The sequence below is a fragment of the Callithrix jacchus genome, chromosome 20 (genome assembly GCF_049354715.1).
Source record: "Callithrix jacchus isolate 240 chromosome 20, calJac240_pri, whole genome shotgun sequence".
Classification (NCBI taxonomy): domain Eukaryota; kingdom Metazoa; phylum Chordata; class Mammalia; order Primates; family Cebidae; genus Callithrix; species Callithrix jacchus.
Genome location: NC_133521.1, coordinates 44470529 through 44492192, shown reverse-complemented (window position 1 = coordinate 44492192; position 21664 = coordinate 44470529). Strand labels below are relative to the sequence as shown.

The 21664-nt window shown below is 50.8% G+C and overlaps 1 long non-coding RNA gene across 1 annotated transcript in view; it reads left to right on the top strand.

Moving 5' to 3' along the window:
- LOC144580554 (uncharacterized) overlaps positions 1–21222 on the top strand; it is an 86247-nt gene extending 65025 nt beyond the window's left edge. Inside the window, exons 6-9 of the long non-coding RNA XR_013530247.1 lie at positions 3358–3632; positions 8862–9049; positions 11346–12239; positions 14174–21222. This is a non-coding gene — a long non-coding RNA (uncharacterized LOC144580554). The remainder of the gene's footprint in view (positions 1–3357; positions 3633–8861; positions 9050–11345; positions 12240–14173) is intronic.
- The last annotated feature ends 442 nt before the right edge of the window (positions 21223–21664 follow it).

The window sequence follows — 21664 nt, the reverse complement described above, 5'->3', positions numbered from 1 at the left end:
CACACGAAGGGCAGAGGGTGTCGGCCGCCCTGTCTCCAGATGCCATTACCATTGCCAGCTGTAGGCAGACACCACTATGTGAGGCTGGGCCTCGAGGGCAGTGGTCTGAGAAGAGTGCCATCAAGGATGCAGTCCCCTTTCCGCCATCCAGAGGGGTCACCCTGAGTTTGGATTGGAGAAGTCTTAACAACAGAGTTTTAAAATCGCCCCTTAGATTGGCCGCATTATTATTTTTGGCAATCAAAGTCATTTGAAAGAATGGCCGTGTCTTCTAGCTAACAAAATACCATCTGGGCAAGCAGGACCTGCCTGGTGGAGGAGAGGTTTAGACCGCCCCACATGGGGTCAAACCTGTGTCCAGGTTGCCAGTTTGAAGGATATCCATTCCTGCAATCAAGGATTGGGGTGCACATAGCAGTGCTACCCACAGTAACCCCAGCTGAAAACAGCTCAAACGCACATCATAGTAGAACGGGTGAATAAATGTGTTATATTCACAGAATGGAGCCTGGTACAGCCTGGAGATGGGTAATCCACAGCCGTAGAGTTGCTGAGCTCAACAAGCCAGACAGACATGGAAAGTGCACGTCGTTTAATTCCATGAGGTTCAAAGCAATCAGAGCTAACCAGGCATGTTAGGTTGAGGGCATTCTCTCCGGGGGCACAGGAGGGCACAGAACTGCACCGACTCCTGCCCTCAGGGACTTATGTTCTGGAGGGAGGACTCAGACATTAAATCAGTAAGTAAAGTGCACAGATAAGAATACATGGGGAGAAAACAGGACAGGGGGATGCTGTGGGGGGTTGGGTGTGGGGTCTGCACTGTAAGTAGAGAAGTCACTGAAGGCTGCAGAGAGGGTGGCATTGTAAAAGCCTGTGGAAGGGAAAGTGGGAGCCAAAGATGTATCAGGGGAAGAGCATGCCAGGAGAGGGAGCGGAAAGAGGGAGGGTCTTGAAGCAGGTCGCTTATGGAGGAATGAGAGATGAGTCTGGCTGTGGTGGGGTGAGTGGGAGGGGTGGAGAGGAGAGAGTTCGAAGGGGTCAGGGGAGTGGAGAGAGCAGAGAGCACTGGGAGCCTGTAAAGACTTCGGCTTTGACTCTGAGGAACAAGGGGCTGTGGTAGGGTTCTGAGCAGAGGGATGGGCCCTTCTACTTAGAACATGGGCCACTGTGATTACTAGGCTAGGGTAGTGTGCAGGTGGACGAGGCGGGAGGACAGGAAGACAGGAAGAAGGCCAACAGAAAGCTCCAGGGAGATCCTGGCTGGAGGTGCCAGCAGCCTGGGCTGCGTGGCTGTGGATTTGCAGGTGGAAGAAGTAAACCCACCTGGCAGGGCTGCAGTGTTGGTGCGCAGAACCAGGCAGTGGATGTACGAGTGTGATGGATGCCAGTGGAGATGTCTACAGGAGGTTAGGCCAGAGACCTGAGCTCTGGGCCTGGAAACTGTCAGCTCAGACGCTAGCTGAACTCCTGGGAGCTGAGGGGTGGGACTGAAATAGTACAAGGAGGAAGGAGAGGGCCAGGGACCAAGCACCAGGAAACCCTCATATCTAACGATTGGAAATGTGACCTTGTAGGGGGAGCTACAGAGGTAGGAAGAAACCAGAAGTTGAGTGATGGAACAATGCCACTCTCACTCTGAGACCTTCTGTGTCTCACAGCTTCCTCTCTTTTCCCTAGACTGGAAGCTCCTTGAGGACAGGGGTGGGTACAACAGGTTCTCTGTTAGGTCCCCAAAACTGAGAGCAGGACCTGGCACAGAAGGGGTGTAGCAGACCTGTTGGATGAATGAACGCCAATGTGGCCGATTAAGGTGACAGGACAATGACCATCCATCAGGTCTGGGACTGGTGAATAAGTAGCACGCAAATTCAGTGGGCTGTGAGTCTCAGCCCCTGCACACCGGGAGGCTCTGCTGCCTGTCATGCACATTGGTGGGAAGGAAGGACAGCTAGTTCAGTCTCTGCCAGGTGATGCCAATGCTCCCCCTATCTCATGCAGACGCAGGCTCAGCCAGCCCACTGCCAGCCCACCGCCAGAGCCTTCCCTTTGGGAGCCCCCTCTGCTCTGCCTGTGCTCTTTCCCTGTTTTTTGAAAACTGCTTTTATCTTGCCATCCAAGAGACACAATTGGGACTTCTGTGTCAATGCAGATACGTGCCCTCCCCTCAGATCCTGGTTCAACATTGGACTCATAAGCCAGGCTAAGTTAAAAAAAGCAAAATGTGTCTGGCTTGATAGCTGGCTCTGAGTGCAATGGAAAAAGCCAAAAATAAACACTGAGTTGATGACATGAGTACCATCCATGGGCATGGGGCCCAGGCTGGGCTGGAGCGAGGGAACAGTGTACAGCCCGGCCTCACGCATAGCCCGCCGGGGCTTCCCAAGGCAGTGTGGGGGCCCGGCCGGCAGCGAGGGTGCAAATCTCTGCTATGGCCATCCCCCTCTCTCAGGCACCAGGGACCTTCATGCCCAGGGACTGTGATGGCACTCACCCCAGCCTCTTGCCTTTGCTTGCCAGAGAACCACTACCCAGGGCAGCCTGAATCCTCAGATTTTGTTTTCCCTCCCTTGTGTTTTTCTCGCCATCTGAGAGGAGCCAGCGCCTGCCTCACACTCTGCTCCATCTGCACTGGGCACTCCTGCCTGGCCCTGGATAGGCAGAGCCCTCCCCCCACCACCTGCAGAGCCCTCCCCCCACCACCTGCAGGAGCTGCTCCCTCTTCACTGAAAGCTCTTCCTCTGCTGGTCGCCTGGCCAGCTCCATCAAGGCTCAGTTTACGTCTCCCGTCTGAGGGAAGCCTTTGCTGAGCCCCATCCCCCCTGCCATCCACCTCATGCCCAGAGCACTGTGTAACTGCTCCCTTGAACCAGCCAGGACCAATGAGGTCGGGCTGCAGTCACACAGAAACCCTGCAACCTCAGGGACTTCATGCAACCCACATCTGCGTCTCACTCACACGGCATATCCCAAGAAGCTCACATCCCCGTTCCACACCATTGTTAGGGACTCAGGCTGAAGGAGGCATTCCTCCTGGGCACAGCAGGGAGCAGAGACAGTGGAGAGAACTCACTCCTGCCTCAGCTGCCCAGGACCCAAAGTGGCTCGTGTCACCGTTGCTCACACTGTTGTCCAGAACTAATCACCTGGTCCCAGCCTGCCTGCAAGAGACGCGGAGAAACATGAACTCCTTGTGTACCCTCAGGAAAGTGAAGATAAAGTGAACGGTCTCAGCTGTGCCCACCATAGACCCGCCACTTTGTAGTGGCCTATTTACTTCTCTGCTCACCCCCACCCCACCCTGAAGTTCCTTAGGTTCACACATTTCAGGCTTCTCCCCCATTTGAATCTTGGCAGCTAGCACAGTGCCCTCCTTGAAGGCCCATGAAGTTTCAGGAAGAGCCGATCACACGACCCAGCGGGCTATAGAGCACCTCCACGCCTCCGCAGAGCCGACTCCGCTGGTGCCGCACGGCCGCAAGGGATCATTTCTTCATCCATCTCCTCCCTCTGCCAAGTCATCAGAAAATGCTGAGCACCTATGGAAAATCCTCAGCACACGCCACCTCTTCTGTCTGGTTTTCATTTTATGTTGTGCTGCTTTTTTGGTACAATAAACAAGGTGAAAGCAAGTAAGTAAACAGTGTGGGGTTTGAGGGGGTTTCAGCGATGAACGCCACCTCGCTGTGCTCTGTTTTGAGCATGTGCATCCCTGGTTTACACCAAGGGCTGGCAAGTGGCGCTTGGAGAGTGGCCAGGCTTCCAGGGTGAATAAACACCTCAAAGGGACAAATGTTTTTCACAGACTGGGAGTGAAATGGAGACTCAAATATTTAAAAATAAATATATAAAAAAGAAGAAAGAAAAGAAAAGGCAAGGAGACCCTGCTGACCTTACTTCCCGAGTGAGCTAAAAACAAGTTTTTATAATAATATTTTCTGCTTCCAAAGAAACAAAACTTCTTATTTTCAATACTCCTGGCATGAGTGTTTCTGTGTGTCGCTATTCTTGGAATGAGTATTTCTAAAATGTCATTTTTGATATTGAACAAGGGGCTTCACTCTTTAAGCCTCCAGTGACTTGTCTGTACAATAGGATAATGATAATTCGTCACTCCTGGGTAATTATGAGAATGAAGTCAATTGTTATACAAAGGCTATAGATCAGGGCCAGCACAAGGTGAGTTCCAGATGACTGGTAGTCATCACCACAATCCCCACCATGATATCATCACCGTCACCACGATCATCACTGTCACCACTGTCATTATCGTTACCTTCATCACCACCATGATCATCGCCACCATCATCTTCATCATCTACCATCATCATCACCACCATCAGCAGCAGCAGCACCATTATCATCACCATCATCATCACTATCACCGTCACCACCATCATCATTACCATCACCACCACCACCATCAGCACCATCATCAGGAGCAGCACCATTATCACTACCACCATCACCACGATCATCACCATCACCACTGTCATTATCGTTACCTTCATCGCCACCATGATCATCGCCACCATCATCTTCATCATCTACCATCATCATCACCACCACCACCATCAGCAGCAGCACCATTATCATCACCACCACCATCACCACCATCATCACCATCACCACTGTCATTACCATCACCTTCATTGCCACTCTGATCAACACTACCATCATCATAATCATCACCAACATCATCATCACAATCATCACCATCACCACTATCATCACCACCGTCTTCACCATTACCACCACCATCATCATCACCGTCACCACCATCATCATTACCATCATCATCACCTTCATCACCATCACCATCATCACCATTACCACCACCATCATCACCATCACCACCACCACCATCACCATCACCACCATCATCATCACCATCACCACCACCATCACCACCACCATCACCATCACCACCACCATCACCACCACCATCTTCACCATCACCACCATCACCATCACCACCATTATCATCATCACCATCATCACCACCATCATCATCACCACCACCATCATCATCACCACTATCTTCACCATTACCACCACCATCATTATCACCATCACCACCATTATCACCATCATCATCACCACCATCATCATCACCATCATCACCACCATCATCATTACCATCACCACCACCATCACCATCACCACCACCATCACCACCACCATCTTCACCATCACCACCATCACCATCACCACCATTATCATCATCACCATCATCACCACCATCATCATCACCATCACCATCATCATCACCACTATCTTCACCATTACCACCACCATCATTATCACCATCACCACCATTATCACCATCATCATCACCACCATCATCATCACCATCACCATCATCACCATTACCACCACCATCATTATCACCATCACCACCGTCATCACCATCACCACCATCACCATCACCACCACCACCATCTTCACCATCACCATCACCATCATCACCACCATCATCATCACCATCACCATCATCATCACCACTATCTTCACCATTACCACCACCATCATTATCACCATCACCACCATCATCACCATCACCATCACCATCATCACCACCATCATCATCACCACCACCATCATCACCATCACCATCATCACCATTACCACCACCATCATTATCATCATCACCACCATTATCACCATCATCATCACCACCACCATCATCACCATTACCACCACCATCATTATCACCATCACCACCATTACCACCATCATCATCACCACCACCATCATCACCATTACCACCACCATCATTATCACCATCACCACCATTATCACCATCATCATCACCATCACCATCATCACCATTACCACCACCATCATCACCATCACCACCATCATCACCATCACTATCATCATCACCATCACCACTATCATCACCATCACCACCATCACCATCACCACCACCACCATCTTCACCATCACCACCATCATCACCATCACCATCATCACCATCACCATCACCATCATCACCATCATCACCACCATCATTACCATCACCACCATCATCACCATCACTATCATCATCACCATCACCGTCATCATCACCACTATCTTCACCATCATTATCACCATCACCACCATTATCACCATCATCATCACCACCATCATCATCACCATCACCATCATCACCATTACCACCACCATCATTATCACCATCACCACCATCATCACCATCACCACCACTGCCATCTTCACCATCACCACCATCATCACCATCACCACCACCATCACCATCATCACCACCATCATCATCACCATCACCATCATCATCACCACTATCTTCACCATTACTACCACCATCATTATCACCATCACCACCATTACCACCATCATCACCATCACCATCATCACCATTACCACCACCATCATCACCATCACCACCATTATCACCATCATCATCACCATCACCATCATCACCATTACCACCACCATCATCACCATCATCACCATCACTATCATCATCACCATCACCACCATCACCATCACCACCACCACCATCTTCACCATCACCACCATCATCACCATCACCACCACCATAATCATCACCACCATCATTATTACCATCATAAGCACCATCATCACCATATTCAGGAACCTGGGAATCTGGTGTGATTAGAAACTAGGTGAGCAACCCAGCAAAGGGAAACTGGAGACCCGAAGTTGACTACAGACAAGGTACAGAATTTCCTCTAGGCCTTCGTTTCCCCAACTGTAGAGTGGAGACAGTAAAAGCTCCTGCCACCTGCTTAAGAGGGTTTGAGACATGGCGATGCAGTCACTATTTCCATGGCTGCCGACAGGAAGGTGTTAGAGCCATTACTGTTAACAGCAGTGTTTACTTTGGAAAACAGGATCAAAGTGGGATTAGATAATATATTCATAATCTGTATTTGTTCTCAGTCTATTTATGGGCCCAGAAACGCAGGTGATCTAGCTCTCTAAAACATGAAACATTGATGACAGACAGAACCTCCAAACTGGGCATTTTCCGTTACCCCTGGCCTTGGGTGAGTCTTTCCACCTACTTGGAATACCCTACCTGCCCGCTTCTCCTGACAGTTCCCACTTACCCTCCACGCTGGTTGCAGTCACCTTCCACTTACAAATAGTCTAAGAATCTAAAACATCATCACCCCACCATTGTACCTTTATACTCAGCAGTCAGGGTGGGGGGATTTATTTTCACAAGGGATGGCTGGGTAGAGCAGAGCTCTAGTATTAAATAAGAGCCCATATCTTTTCGCCTAGCAATTTAAATTGAAAATTTACATTTTAAAAACTTTACATTCTAAGAATGTGTCCTGGAGAAATAATCATGGATTTGCACCGGGCCCTGTCTCCAAGGATGATCCCCCCTGCATTGTTTTAACAGCAGAATGATGGGAGACCACGAAAAAGCTCAGCTGAGGAGATGGCATGCATGCATGCTGGAATATGAGGCAGTGATCAGAAATGCTTTTATGGAAAAAGAAAACAGCAAAAGAGAAAGGCGCTATGATGTTTCAAGTGGAAGGAAGACAGGATTCAAAATAGCGAGGGTGGCCCTACAGCCTGTTTTCCCAGCAGGAGAATATCTGCCTCTCCCCTCTCACTGTCCACACTCCCAGTTAGGACCAGGAAGTCCATGGTCATCCTAAAATTAGAATGCAGAGCAAGGTCCCGTCTTCATGGAAAACACTGTCTGTACTTCACAGAAAAATGACCAGAAGAGCGTGCTCCAGACTTTGGAGGAGTTTGTTGCTGGGAGCCATGTTAGCAGCAGAGCTCCCAGATGGCCTGTTTGGCTCCAGACAGCATTGTTTCCTGCCTGGTCTCTCCTGCTGTCATTAATCAGTTAATCACAGTGTCTTCTCTCACTTCCCAAGTGTCCCAATTTGGCTAATAAATTGCATGGTCACCATAATTCTGAGAGATTCCTATGGTGTTTTTGCTCATCTCTCTTTTCTAAGCGTTCGCCATCAAGAGAAAAAAACTGGAAAAGTGCAGAACGCATCAGCCAAAAAGCACCACCTTCCTCAGAAACAGTTCCCTGATCCTCCCATAGGAGCCACTCCAGACTCAAGAGTCCCCAGTGTCATTTCTTGCCTGGCACATGGCAGGTGAACGTTAAATGATGATATTCACCAGAAAGTGAAAAAACCACCCCTACGCCAGGTGTAGTGGTTCATACCTGTAATCCCAGCAATTTGGGAGGTCTAGGTGGGTGGGTTGCTTGAGACTAGGAGTTCAAGATCAGTCCAGGCAACATAGGAGACTGCCTCTCTGTCTCTACTAGAAATAGAAAATATGAGCTGGCTGAAGTGACCTGTTCCTGTAGTCCCAGCTACTTGAGAGGCTGAGCTGGGAGAATCACCTGAGCCTGGGAGTTTGAGGCTATAGTGAGGCGAGACGGCACCACTGTAGCCCAGCCTGGGCAACCAGAGTGAGACCCTCTATAGAAAAAAATAGAAAAAAGAAAAGCCCGAAGCCCACCCTTAGCCACATGGGTGACAGCTGTCCTCGACTAGCAATGGTAAGAAATTAAAATGCTCTTCATGCAGACATGGAAAGCATACCTTCTCCAAGGATGCCATTCTACCTGCTGGCCAGCAAGGCCACTCACTCCTCCACAGGGGATCTTTTCCTGGCTCCATTTGGCTGGTGTTTGCACCCAATGAGAGCCCTCCATGTGGGAGAGGGAGAAATTGACCCAGGAACCAAGCCTGAGGCAGAAGCCCCGAGTGTCCACCTTTGTACTATGCAGCGCTGCAATGCACTCCTGTCTGTTTTTCCAGGGATTTTTTCCCAACCACCTTTGAACTACCTTAAAACAATGAAGTGTTCTCTTTTGACAGGCTGGCCTAATGGGAAGGTTGACCTGATTTCCGCTCTCCTACCGAAAAGTGACAATGCAGCTCCCGGGCCGAGGAGGGTCGTTGTGTGACCAGTTCAGAGGCAGGAGTTCAGGCCGCTGCACTGACCCTCTGCAAAAGGAAGCAACTGGACATTTCCTCTACACATTGTCTCTTTTGAAAAGTTCCAAGTGAGGAATATTTGTATTTGATTGTTTTTCTTTCCTTGCATGCCAGCAAAAACTTGCTCAGTTTAAGACAAATGGAGAAAAAGCCTGGGTTATTAAATTTTAGCGGACAATCATGTTGAAGCAAAGGAAAGTACCTGCTCACATCCCCGGCAGCGCTCCCTCTGCCCAGCGCCCATAACCACCCCAGACCAAGACGTCTGATCACAGTTTTGGGACACAGATTTCAGGCTAGGTTGGCTCTCATGCTTACAACCCTTTAATGCTCCTTGTGACTTGGGCGGGGGGTCCCTGTCTGGTTGTACCTGGAAATCACTTGGAATACTGATAAAAATATTGAGCCTGAGCTTCGAAGACCAACCTGAACCTCCAGAAATGTTTGTGTGTGTGTGTGTGTGTGGTGTATTTGTGTGTGTCGTGTGGGGTGTGTGTGGTATGTGTGTTTGTGTGCGATTTGTGTGTGGTGTGTGTGTGTATGTGTGTGGTATGTGATGTGTGTGGTCCATGTTTCTGTGTGTGATGTGTGTATATGTGTGTGTGTATATGTGTTTATGTGTGTGTGTGGTGTATGTGCGTGATGTGTGTGGTGTGTATATGTGTGTTTATGTGTATGTGATTTGTGTAGTGTGTGTAATATGTGTGTGTGTGTAGTGTGTGGTGTGTATGTGTGTAGTGTGTGGTGTGTATGTGTGCACATGTGTGCTTTGATTCTTTGAAAAATTCAGCAAGTGACTCTAATATGCTTAGATATTTTTTTAAGGACACCAGGTGATTCTAACATGCAGCCAGGCTAATATCACAGATGCTGGCCTCAGTCCATTTGCAGGTGGCTTCTTGCCGCCAGCACCTGTGGCCCTATCCCGTGTGTGTCTCTGGCTGAGGGAGCATGCTCAGCCCACGCAGGGGCAGAAAGGGCTGCCGTGGGGTGGACGGCCCAGGAACAGCCTCCACCAGCTCAGGCTGAAGGATCAATACCCCGGCTCCCTCACAGCTCATGAAGACCACCTGATGGGTGCTCCCCACTGTCTCTAGGAAGCCTCTGATGGGTCTGAGTTCAGGAGCCAGGGAAACCTGACTGCCTGCACTCCCTCTTGTGGCTTCCTTCCCTTCCCCGTCACTCGTCCCCAGGCTCCTCCTACTAAGCTTCTTGGGATCCACCCAAATAAACGCGTGGCACTCAGTGCTCATCCTGGGTTTGGGGACAGTCCCTAGAAGAAAACTCAACAGTTTCCAGTGAGCCGGCAGCACTGCACAATCTGGCTGCACTGTGTCCCCTCCTCAGTCCCGTCCATTGGCCACATGAGCTTCCTGTCTCTGCCTTGACTGTCCAGCTTCATCTTCCAGAGCACTGCTCTGGAAGCGGCGCTCAGCTTGGAGCACCATTCCCGTCCTTCCCCTTTCCTTTCCCGTCCTTCCCCTTTCCTTTAACTGCCTAAAACTGTACATCCTCAGACCCCAAGTAACGCCCCTCTGTAGGGCAGCCTTCCTCAGTCCCCCTGCCCGTCCCTTTGGAGTCTCAGCATTATAGCATCTTCCCTTGATGCCACCATTTCTGTCTGCACTGTCACCATCTGTGTTCAATCCAGCTCATGGCTCTCCTGTTCTAACACACTTCGCCTGCTCCCAGCCTGGCACCGGGATGCTCAACCCTGGCAGCCCATGGGCATCCCTGGGAGCCCTTGAGAAAACACTGACTCCCCAGTCCTGCCCCCAGATTCTGCTTTCTGGTGGTGCAGCCTGGACTTCTGGATTTCTAGTGCACAGCCCAGGGTGAGAAACTGGTGCTAGAATCTCACTTCACTGAGCTCCAGCCACGCAAGCTCCTCTGATTCACGGACATGGCCAGTTGAGCCCACCTTGGGCCTCCGCACATGCTACCTCCTCTCCCCAGAATGCTGTTCCTGTCTCTTCCATGGAGATGGCGTTCCTTCATTTTTTCCCTTCAGGTTTAGCTCCATCGTGAATTTCTGAGAGGAGCCTTCCCTGATCACCCCAGCAGAGCTCTGTTTCATCAGGCACCTGCCACAATCTCACGGTCTTGTCTGCTTGTTAATTTTCTGTCTTTCCCACCTGGAAGGTAAGTTCCAGGAGTGAGGGATGGATATCACTCACCGTTGTGGCTTCATTTCCTGAATGAATAAATTAATGATAAATTACAGCTTGTAGTGCTCCTGCCTTTAAGGGCACCATGCTGGTATCTTTGCAGGAGGCCAAGCTGGTGGTCTCCATTCTTCCGTTTTTGTTGTTCCGACACTCAGTTCCAAGTCTCACCTAAAACCATGTTTTCTCTCCTGAACAGAATCCACAGCACCAGGCTCAGGCCTGCCTCCTTCAGCAAGCCTCCCTGGGACCCTCCTCGGCACACACATTTATTGAGCACCGGCTGAATGCCAGCCACAGCATTTACGTGGGGTTTCAGGTGTGAATAGCATCGTCGTGGAGCAAGCCAGGCCTGCGGTGCAGAACAACAGAGGCAAGGTGCCGTCACAGCACCAGAGCTTGGCAGGGCCAGGGGCCACCCCTCCCATCACCCATCTCCTGGTCTAGATGCAGTTAGGCTTCTGAGCGGTACCTGAAGCTTCCTTGTGCTCTTGTTCTCAAACCATTTTCTCGTGTGTAAGAGGAACTCGTGTTGCCTCCATCTGCCTGGTGTTTGCACCCAAAGCAAGCTCTCCATGTGGGAGAGAAAGAAATTAATTGAGGAACCAAGCCTGAGGCAGAAGCACCAAATCTGCACCTTTGTACTCTGGGGGGTTGTGATAAACTGCCTGCTTTTCCAGGGACGTTTTCCCCACCCACCTTTGAACTACCTTAAAACAATAAAGCGCTGTCTTTGGACAGGCTGGCCTAATGGGAAGGTTGTCTTTCTTCTTTTTGGAACCCTGCAGAACTTCTCCCAGGCCACGAAGCTACAATGTGGGACTTTCCTTAAAATGTTACTATAAGGACACATGCACACGAATGTTCATTGCAGCACTGTTTACAATAGCAAAGACCTGGAACCAACCCAAATGCTCATCAGTGATAGACTGGATTGGGAAAATGTGGCACATATACACCATGGAACATTATGCAGCAATCAAAAATGAAGAGTTCGTGTCATTTGTAGGGACATGGATGAATCTGGAGAACATCATTCTCAGCAAACTGACACAGGAGCAGAAAATGAAATACCGCATATTCTCACTCATAGGTGGGTGATGAAAAATGAGAACACATGGACACAGGGAGGGGAGTACTAAACACTGGGGTCTATTGGGGGGAAAAGGGGAGGGACAGCAGTGGGGGGGAGCTGGGGAGGGATAGCCTGGGGAGAAATGCCAAATGTGGGTGAAGGGGAGGAAGGCAGCAAAACACACTGCCATGTGTGTACCTATGCAAATGTCTTGCATGTTCTGCACATGTACCCCAAAACCTAAAATGCAATAAAAAAAAATGTTACTGCCGTTTTCATAGTGACGATTCCATCAGCACAAAGGCTGATGAGAAACTGATGAGTCATGGCTACCTTTAGAGGGAAAGGAAAAACCAGGTGGAAAGTAAATATTTAGAAAGGAAAGAAATCGTTCTCTTTCTCATAAAAATGAGGGAGGAAAATGCCAGAATGTGTATTTCTCCTTTTGCTCATAATCCTTTTAACCAAGGGTGCTGACAAGGAGCATTTGTACCGAAATCTTAGATGCTCTGAAGTCAGTGCTTACCGCCCCATCAGAGCCACCCAATACATCACACGCTCTCACACTCATACACTTTTACAAACACGCACATATTCACACACATGCACACGCATGCATTCTCACACCCCCACAGAGCTCACACCCTTACACACTCACCCAGCCTATGTCATCCTGCTCTTTTTCTACTCAACCTCTGAAAACCCGCATGTACCAAAATGAGCAAAACCTCTGAGGTATGGAATCCACCTTGTTGAAAGGCTGGGTTTTATTGGTCAATTGGTAACTGAACGCACATGGAAAAGCGTTGCATTCAGGACCACGCTGCGACTGTATTACTCCCTGCTTTATTGGTTCATCTCTAATCGGAACCAGCTGGTCATAAAGAATAGAGTTCATGGGAATCCACCCTCTGTTGAAAGCTGGGCCAGGGTGGATGCTGGAAGCCGATGAGCACAATGAAAACAGCTGTAATTGACTTGTGAGGTCAGGCTCCGGGTGGAACTAGGGGACAGAGGTGACGCTACAGCTGGTGCATAAAAACGCTGGGCTCCTGGTTACCCATCATTGTGTAAAGAGGAGCCGGGGAGAAAAGCATCCACTTATGAAGCTCCTCCCAGAAGCATCTGCTGCTGCCGGCCTGTACCAGGCAGCTTTAGAACCACACAATTACTCTGGGCTGCTTGTTGGCACCAATGACGATAATTCTAAAGATGACACCTGTGATCATGATGATGCTGGTGACGATTACAGTGATGGTGGTGAGGAAGATGATGGTGGTGAGGATAACGGCAGATGTCAGAAACTCCAAACAGGCTCCACAAAGCAAAGCCTTACAACTTTTTTTTTTTTTTTTTGAAACAGGGCCTTGCTCAGTCTTCTAGGCTGGAGTGCAGAGGTGCCATCAGAGGTCACTGCTGCCTTGACCTCCTTGGCTCAAGCAATCCTCCTGCCTGAGGCTCTCGTGTGTATCACCATGCCTCACTAATGTAAAACACGTTTTGAGAGGGGGTGGGGTCTCACTGTGTTGTCCAGGCTGGTCTCAAACTCCCGGGCTCAAGTGGTGCTCTCACCTCAGCCTCCTAATGTTGGGGTTACAGGCCACTGGCCAAAGCGCTGTAGCTTTAATGCTACAAGAGTTGTCATCTTGATAACAAAATTTAACCATTTTTTTTGTGATTTATCTATTTTAAACACTTTTATCCCCCTAAACAAGGAAACTGGCATCTGAATTCTAGAAATGGAACATATACACTCGCCCCCGCCCCGTGCCTCTTCCTGTCTCTGATCAGCCCTTTGGAAAACTGTGATGTTAGGACGGCCTGAGGGATGTTTTTGGTGCTGGATGACCTGCCTCTTCCTCTCCCTACGGGGCTGTGGGATATGCACCTTGTTCAATATTAACATTTTAGTGAATCTGTTTTTATTGTTGTTTTTAATGTGCCCGCTGCAGGCTTTCAGTGATACTTACTGAGTGCCTACTGTCTTCCCAGAGGCGGTGGAGGTGGGAGAAAAAGGGGCCTGCCCAGTCCTCAAGCAGCTCACAGCCCACTGAGGTGACAGGTGTGCAAGGCACCCAGGTAAGAGCTCCAGGTGAAGAACGGCAGGTGTCCTAGGACCACAAAGCAGAGAGAAATGATTCTGCTTCTAGGGGACAGAGGTGACGCTACAGCTGGTGCATAAAAACGCTGGGCTCCTGGTTACCCATCATTGTGTAAAGAGCCGGGGAGAAAAGCATCCACTTATGAAGCTCCTCCCAGAAGCATCTGCTGCTGCCGGCCTGTACCAGGCAGCTTTAGAACCACGCAGTTACTCTGGGCTGCTTGTTGGCACCAATGACGGTAATTCTAAAGATGACACCTGTGATCATGAGAGGCACGGTGTGGAAGGTTCCAGGAGAAGGGAATATCTGAGCTGGTTTTAAAGGATGGCTCAGGAAAGGCGGGCTGGGATGGCTGGATTCCAGGCTGCTGGGACGGCCACACAGAGACAGCACCCTGAGATAGCACAGACCAGTCCACGAACTCTGGGCAGGCCGGGGTCACTGGAGCATGGAGCAGGAGTGGTGGCGGATAAGGAAGGAGATGAGAGCTGGTCGGGAACATGCATGTTCACATGTAAACTGCCTTTGGAATGTCGATTATTATTTATTTGCCCTGATGGAGAGCTGGAGGTTCAGTGACACACGGCAAGCCATCAGCCCTGGTGCAGCCACATGGGGACCTGATCCTTGCTCCTTCCAGTCAGGGGAGCACACCCCACTGAGCCTGTTGCTATAAAAAGCATGACTCTAACTCCTCGCTAGGAGCTTTTGGCGCTAGGATTGCTATTGGAATCCCAGTGCCCTTCTCCCCCGAGGCATGAATGGGAGGAGGTGGGGAGAGGGCTGCTTGCCAGGAGAGCTGGTCCCTGGTTCTGTGCTGTCCATTCATTCACTGGGTCATCTTAGCTGACTCTCTTCTTGTTGCTGCCTATTAAGTGAAATTGGGCAGAAAATCTGAAGACCACTCTAGATTGTTCCATTTTAGCTTGGTGTCTCCGGTGCATCGATGCATGAATGGAGGCAGTGCTGGGAGGAGTTTGGGCACCACCCCGATACAGCGCGGGCCCCTGGTGCACCTTCGCAAGGGTCAGAGGGCTGTGTAGCACGACCAGGCAGTTCTCAGGAGGAGACACGTGTCACAGGATCTGGGACATACCCTGAAGTGAGGACCTGACTTCTACAGTCCGGTATGTGCTGTGGACTTGGAGAAATGGGATCCCAAACTTCCAGCGGGTTCCTGCTCACCAGCATGCAGATTTCAAAGGCCAATCTCAGAGGAACTCTTTGGGGGGCTCTTCCAGCTCCTCTAGTGAAACAGAACACTGTATTAGGATCTGGGTGACTCCAGGAGCCAGTGAGGCGGAGGGGCCGGGGACTTCGGCAGAGGCAGCAACAAAGAGCCCAGTGACCCAGCAGAGCCTGAAGCAGCCCAGACATGAAAGGCATATGCTGGAAAAATTAGCTCAGTGTTTGCTTTGGGAACCAGTCTGCCGGCTCTTAATCCAGTGGGCGTTTGTATATTCCACCTCACGGGACGTCCCAGATCCCTCGGCGGGATGACAAAGTGCCATTTGTGAAGTTTCATACACGCCATGGAGGGCGTCTGCCACCCAGCCGCTCACTCCCAGCAGCAGAGCAGAGCGAGAACAGCCGTGGGCCTTCTGTCTGTGGACGGTCGGCCCTCTGTCTGTGGACGGTCGGCCCTCTGTCTGTGGATGGTCGGCCCTCTGTCTATGGACGGTCAGCCTTCCTTCTGTCTATGGATGGTCAGCCTTCCTTCTGTTTATGGATGGTCAGCCTTCTGTCTATGGACGGTCGGCCCTCTGTCTATGGACGGTCGGCCCTCTGTCTATGGACGGTCAGCCCTCTGTGGATGGTCGGCCCTCTGTCTGTGGACAGTCAGCCTTCCTTCTGTCTATGGACAGTCAGCCCTCTGTCTGTGGATGGTCGGCCCTCTGTCTGTGGACGGTCGGCCCTCTGTGGATGGTCAGCCCTCTGTCTGTGGATGGTCAGCCCTCTGTCTGTGGATGGTCAGCCCTCTGTCTGTGGACGGTCAGCCTTCCTTCTGTCTATGGACAGTCAGCCCTCTGTCTGTGGATGGTCAGCCCTCTGTCTGTGGACGGTCAGCCTTCCTTCTGTCTATGGACAGTCAGCCCTCTGTCTGTGGATGGTCGGCCCTCTGTCTGTGGATGGTCGGCCCTCTGTCTGTGGACGGTCGGCCCTCTGTGGATGGTCAGCCCTCTGTCTGTGGATGGTCGGCCCTCTGTCTGTGGACGGTCAGCCTTCCTTCTGTCTATGGACAGTCAGCCCTCTGTCTATGGACGGTCAGCCCTCTGTCTGTGGATGGTCGGCCCTCTGTCTGTGAACAGTCAGCCTTCCTTCTGTCTATGGACAGTCAGCCCTCTGTCTGTGGACGGTCAGCCTTCTTTCTGTCTATGGACAGTCAGCCCTCTCCTCCAGGCCTGTGCCACGGCTGGCTTTGTGTTGACCTTCCCCTTTAGGAAGATGAAAGGAATGTAGAAGTCACCAAGCCCCGGAGCTGAAATGCATGGAGGGTCTCTTTCCTAAAAATGCATCTGTTAGGTTGAGTAGATGAGACAAAGGATGACTTTGGCCTTGGAAGGAGAGCCTGGGGCAGAGGAAGCAGGCATAGCTTCAGTTCATAGCTTTAGTGTCTTCTGAATAAGACACAGAAGCAGGAACCGCTCTCCCCCGTGAAATATATCAGTGGAATCATATCACACACAGGCACACATGCACACACATGAGCACACACATATGCACACATGAGCACACACAAAGCACACAAACACACATGAATTCACATGCACACACAAACACACAACAGAGGCACATGTACATTTCACTTTCAGAATTTGATTATTATGTGTGCTTAAGAAGAAATTGTGTTCTAAATTCCTTTGCCCTCCTTCCTGTTTTAGGGAAAGAACCCTGGAAAAGGGATCCTATGGCCAACCTTCATCAACAAAAAAAAGAATAACTTTTTACATGTCTGAGCCTATTAGGGCTCAAGTCCTACCATTCAGGGGTGAGTTACATGATTTTCAAGAGTACCATGGATCACATGGTTTGTGTTGGATTAGGAAGAGACCCTGGTGTATGCGGCAACCCACCTTTGAGCTGTCCGGGGAGCACTTACCCCTGGGGTCCGGTCTCAGGGCAATGCAGTCATCAAAGAAGCCAAATCCAGCAACCAGAGGACATCTTAAAAAAAAAAAAACAAAACACCAAGTTGCTAACTCGCATCTCTCAGCCAACACGAAGGGCGTCCAGGGGCTGCACACAGCACCGTGCTGTCACGTTTTCCTTTCTGGTGCTGTTCGCTTCTCCCACGTCTCTGCCTCTCCTAACACAGCAACAATGTCCACCTCTCTTTGCCTTTTGTGACATGTCATAAAAGCCCAAAATGTCGGTGTGGGAAGTCGGGGTCGTTCTTTGGTGGTGAATGCAATTCTCTTTATTGAATGGGGGGGTGACTGTCATGCATGAGGAATTCTCATCCTGTGTGTTGTGCCTGTCACTGTTCCCAAGAAGAGGGTGTGGGTGGATGAAGGCCACCTGCCAAGTGTCCCTCTTCTAACCCTCAGTGTGGCGGGGATATGCCTCTCCTCAGCCACCATCCGTGCCCAAGCCTCAACCCAACTCTTCCATCGAATATTCTGCCTCTAGCTTTGGTCTCTTCCCACTGGCCAACAGGGTGTCTCACCCCTGCAAGGGTCCTCACACATCCAGAATATTCCTCCCTTCCCTTCTAAGCATGTGCACAGGGCCGAACTCTTCCATTCCATAGGGCTCCACCCCAAAGGCCTCCCCGGTGGCGCCCCTCACCCTGCTTCTGGCCCCGTATGAAAAATGTGGACCTTTCCCCAGATGTTGGGGTCAGCTCTTATCCCCCCAGCTACAATACCAAGACCTCCTTGAGGGCTTCCTTGGTGGGCCCCTGGCCAAGGTTCTAGCACAGACAGGTTGGGGTAACTTCGGGGTTGTGGGAACAGAGCACCTGCCCCAGACTAAAGGCTCAAACCTTCTCTGCTCAGCAAAGCTGGGTGCGATGTACTCACCACGGGCCTTGGCAAGAGGGGCAGTGGGGCCTTCACAACGCTTGGAGGGGTGTGGCGAGGTCCATCCCGGGAGACCTGGGAGGGGACTGTAGGTCAGCTTCAAGTGGGGAGAGTGGAGAGGAGCCTTAGGAGCCACACAGGTGCCCAGGGAGGAAAACGGAGGCAGGGAGGCAGGGAGGTCTGGAGGCCCAGAGGCTGACCTTAAATGGCTTCAGAGTGTGGCTCCCTGACTTTTACAGCTCACAATATGAGTGCTCCATGGGGCAAAGAACACCCCAGGGAAAGACAGTGAGGCTGGAGAGGTTGCCCTCTTTGGGCTCCTGCTTGCAGAAACACTGTGTTTCTAGTGTAGCTACTTCCTGCTAGTTTATTCTAAGGACACAGGATGAGCTCACCCGACCCCTGGAAGCTACTCCCATTCCCCTCAAATGGCTGGCACCCACAGCGGACCGCAGGCATCACAGCTCGGGCTCTAGGGCCAGGCAGGCCCAAGGGTGCATCTCGGATTTCTGTTCTTGCTGGAGTTTGACCTTGGGCAAGACACACAGCTGTCTTGAGCCTAACGAGTCTCATGTCTAAACTGGGGTAATAATGGCACCCACCTGGTGGGTGGTGAAAAAGGCTAAATAGGCTGTGTGCCCCCAGTGCTCGGGCCAGAGTTGGCGCTTAGCATTTGCTCAATAATTAGAGAAAGGCTGGTGGGAGGAGGAGAGGTAGTGCACCGCCCTCCCCTAAACAGAGGTGCAGAATGGCCGGGAGTGACAGGCACCACATGCCCCACTCAGGACACCCATCCAGAGCCACCTGTGGTGGTTAATAGTCAGTGTCAACTGGATTGGATTGAAGGCTGAAAAGTGTTGTCCCGGGTCCATCTGTAAAGGTGTTGCCAAAGGAGATTAAGGTTTGTGTCAGGGGAGCGGGTGAAGCAGACCCACCCTCGGTGTGCGAGGGGACTACTCATCAACTGCCAGTGCAGCTAGAATAAAGCAGACCTTTGCTGGGTCTTCTGGCCCCCATCTTTCTCCCATGCTGGATGCTTCCTGCCCTCGAATGTCAGACTCCAAGTTAGCCCAGCGTTCGGACTCTTGGACTTACATCAGAGGTTTGCCAGGGGCTCTGGGGCCTTTGGCCACAGACCGAAGGCTGCGCTGTGGACTTCCCTACTTTTGAGGTTTTGGGGCTCTGACTGATTCACCAATGGCTTCCTTGCTCCTCAGCTTGCAGAAAGCCTATCATGGGACTTTACCCTGCGATCATATGAGTCAATTCTCCCTAATAAACTCCCTTTCATATAGACATATATCCTGTTGTGCCTGTCTGAAGAACCCTGACTCATATACCACCCTCACCGCTCCTGTTCTTGACTGAGCAGCCAGAGGCCACTAGGTGTGACACTGTCTTAAATTAATCACCTGCAAAGGTCCTGTTTCCACATAGGGCCACATTGATAGGTATTGGGGGTTAGGACTTCCATGCTCTTTTGGGCGACACAATTCAATCCATTAGAGGAGTTGGCTAATTCACATCAGGTCCTGCCAGCAGCCTCTGCAGGTGCTAACCCCCCAGCCATATTCTCTGTTGCCATTATTTTTGCAGCTCTTTTACTTCTTGATGGACAAGTAGGCCTGATCCAGTAGGTTTTCACTGACAAGAGCAACGCCATGCCACCCATTCCGCCATGGAGGTTTGCAGCTGACAGTGAGTGGTGAGCCTCACTGACTTGGTGAAATCATTCTTTGATCTAAATGGTTAACTGGGAGCTGGAGCTGACCTCCTCCTTCACGCTTACTGGACAGACAGACAGACAGACCCAGCTAAGAGGTCAAAACTCCCGAATCTCCCCAAGTGCCTCAGGGCATGAAATTGGATTTTTACTCCCATGGAATGAAATTTATTCGAAGGCTTCTTCATTCTCTGTCGACCTTGCCAGGACATGCCATGCAGAAAGAGTGCTTGGAAATTCTAGTCAGGCCCCAGCTTTGCCTGTTTTGAAATTGGTCCCCTTTCTTCTCTTTGATTCCCTTCTTCCTATCTGTAGGGAAGAAATTAAAAATAGTCACCATTTTCCACCCATTTTCTCCTCTTTGAGGTTTCTGAACATGGCAGCTCTTTGGAAACCGCTAGGGAGGTAGGCGGTTGCTGTTCTGTTTGTGAGTAGAGAGCGGCATTGTTGCCTTCAGCACTCACCGGGCTTCTCCCAATGTCCTTGATAAATAAATCATCTTTAAATGAGACAATCTTTGAATAGCTGAGCAGTGACCTAAAAAAATTAAGGCTATTAGGAAACGGGAAACACGTCGGCGTCTGAGTCATAGGCTCTTTTGATTTTTCATGTAAGTGTTGAATCTGTGTGAAATTCCTTCCCCCCAATTATAAATAGAAACCAATGTGCTTTTCAGTTGGGATTTTTTTTTTATGAGGTTTTTCCCACAGACAAAAGGAATTTTCACTTTCAGGAAGAAGAGTTGCCAAAGACCAGAGGCCTGTAAGATGGACATGGACCTGGGGCCCCACGTCTCCTCTCCAGATTCAGTCTTGGCGTGCTGTCCCCTGCCGGATAGCCGGGATTTTTTTTTTTTCTTGAGTCTCTTGCAGCTTAGAGAAAAACACCCCAAGGTCGGAGTGAGAAGATGCAAGTCTAGCCCCGATCGCCGTGGCTCACTGGTGATCCCGCGTGGAACCTGCCGTGGCTCGCTGGTGATCCTGCGTGGAACCCGCCATGGCGTGCTGGTGATCCCGCGTGGAACCCGCTGTGGCGTGCTGTGATCCTGCGTGGAACCCGCCGTGGCCCGCTGGTGATCCCACGTGATCCCGCCGTGGCTCACTGGTGATCCTGCGTGGAACCCGCCGTGGCTCGCTGGTGATCCTGCGTGGAACTCGCCGTGGCGTGCTGGTGATCCCATGTGGAACCCGCCGTGGCCCGCTGGTGATCCCACGTGATCCCGCCGTGGCTCGCTGGTGATCCTGCATGGAACCCGCCTTTGCTCATCAGTTATCGGTTGGCTCCCCTGGTACTGTTCCACTCAGTTGGCAGCTCAGTTGGCCTTTGCGCTCAGAGTCTGAATATGCAAGCTATGCAGAGAGGAAAAAAATCTCTGCTCCCGGAAGCCTGGATGGGAAGGCCACTGCTGAGGGAAGAAGGAAGAGGAGGTGGCTTGGCGCTGGCGGACAGGGAACCTCTTCCTCCAGGCACAGGGAAACAGACACAGGGACACTAGAGGTGGTCGGTTCTTCAGGATCTGCCTGGGAGACTCAGAATCTGGCCACACAGATCCACAGTCCCTTTTCAGCAATTTCAATATCCCAAACGCCGAAAACC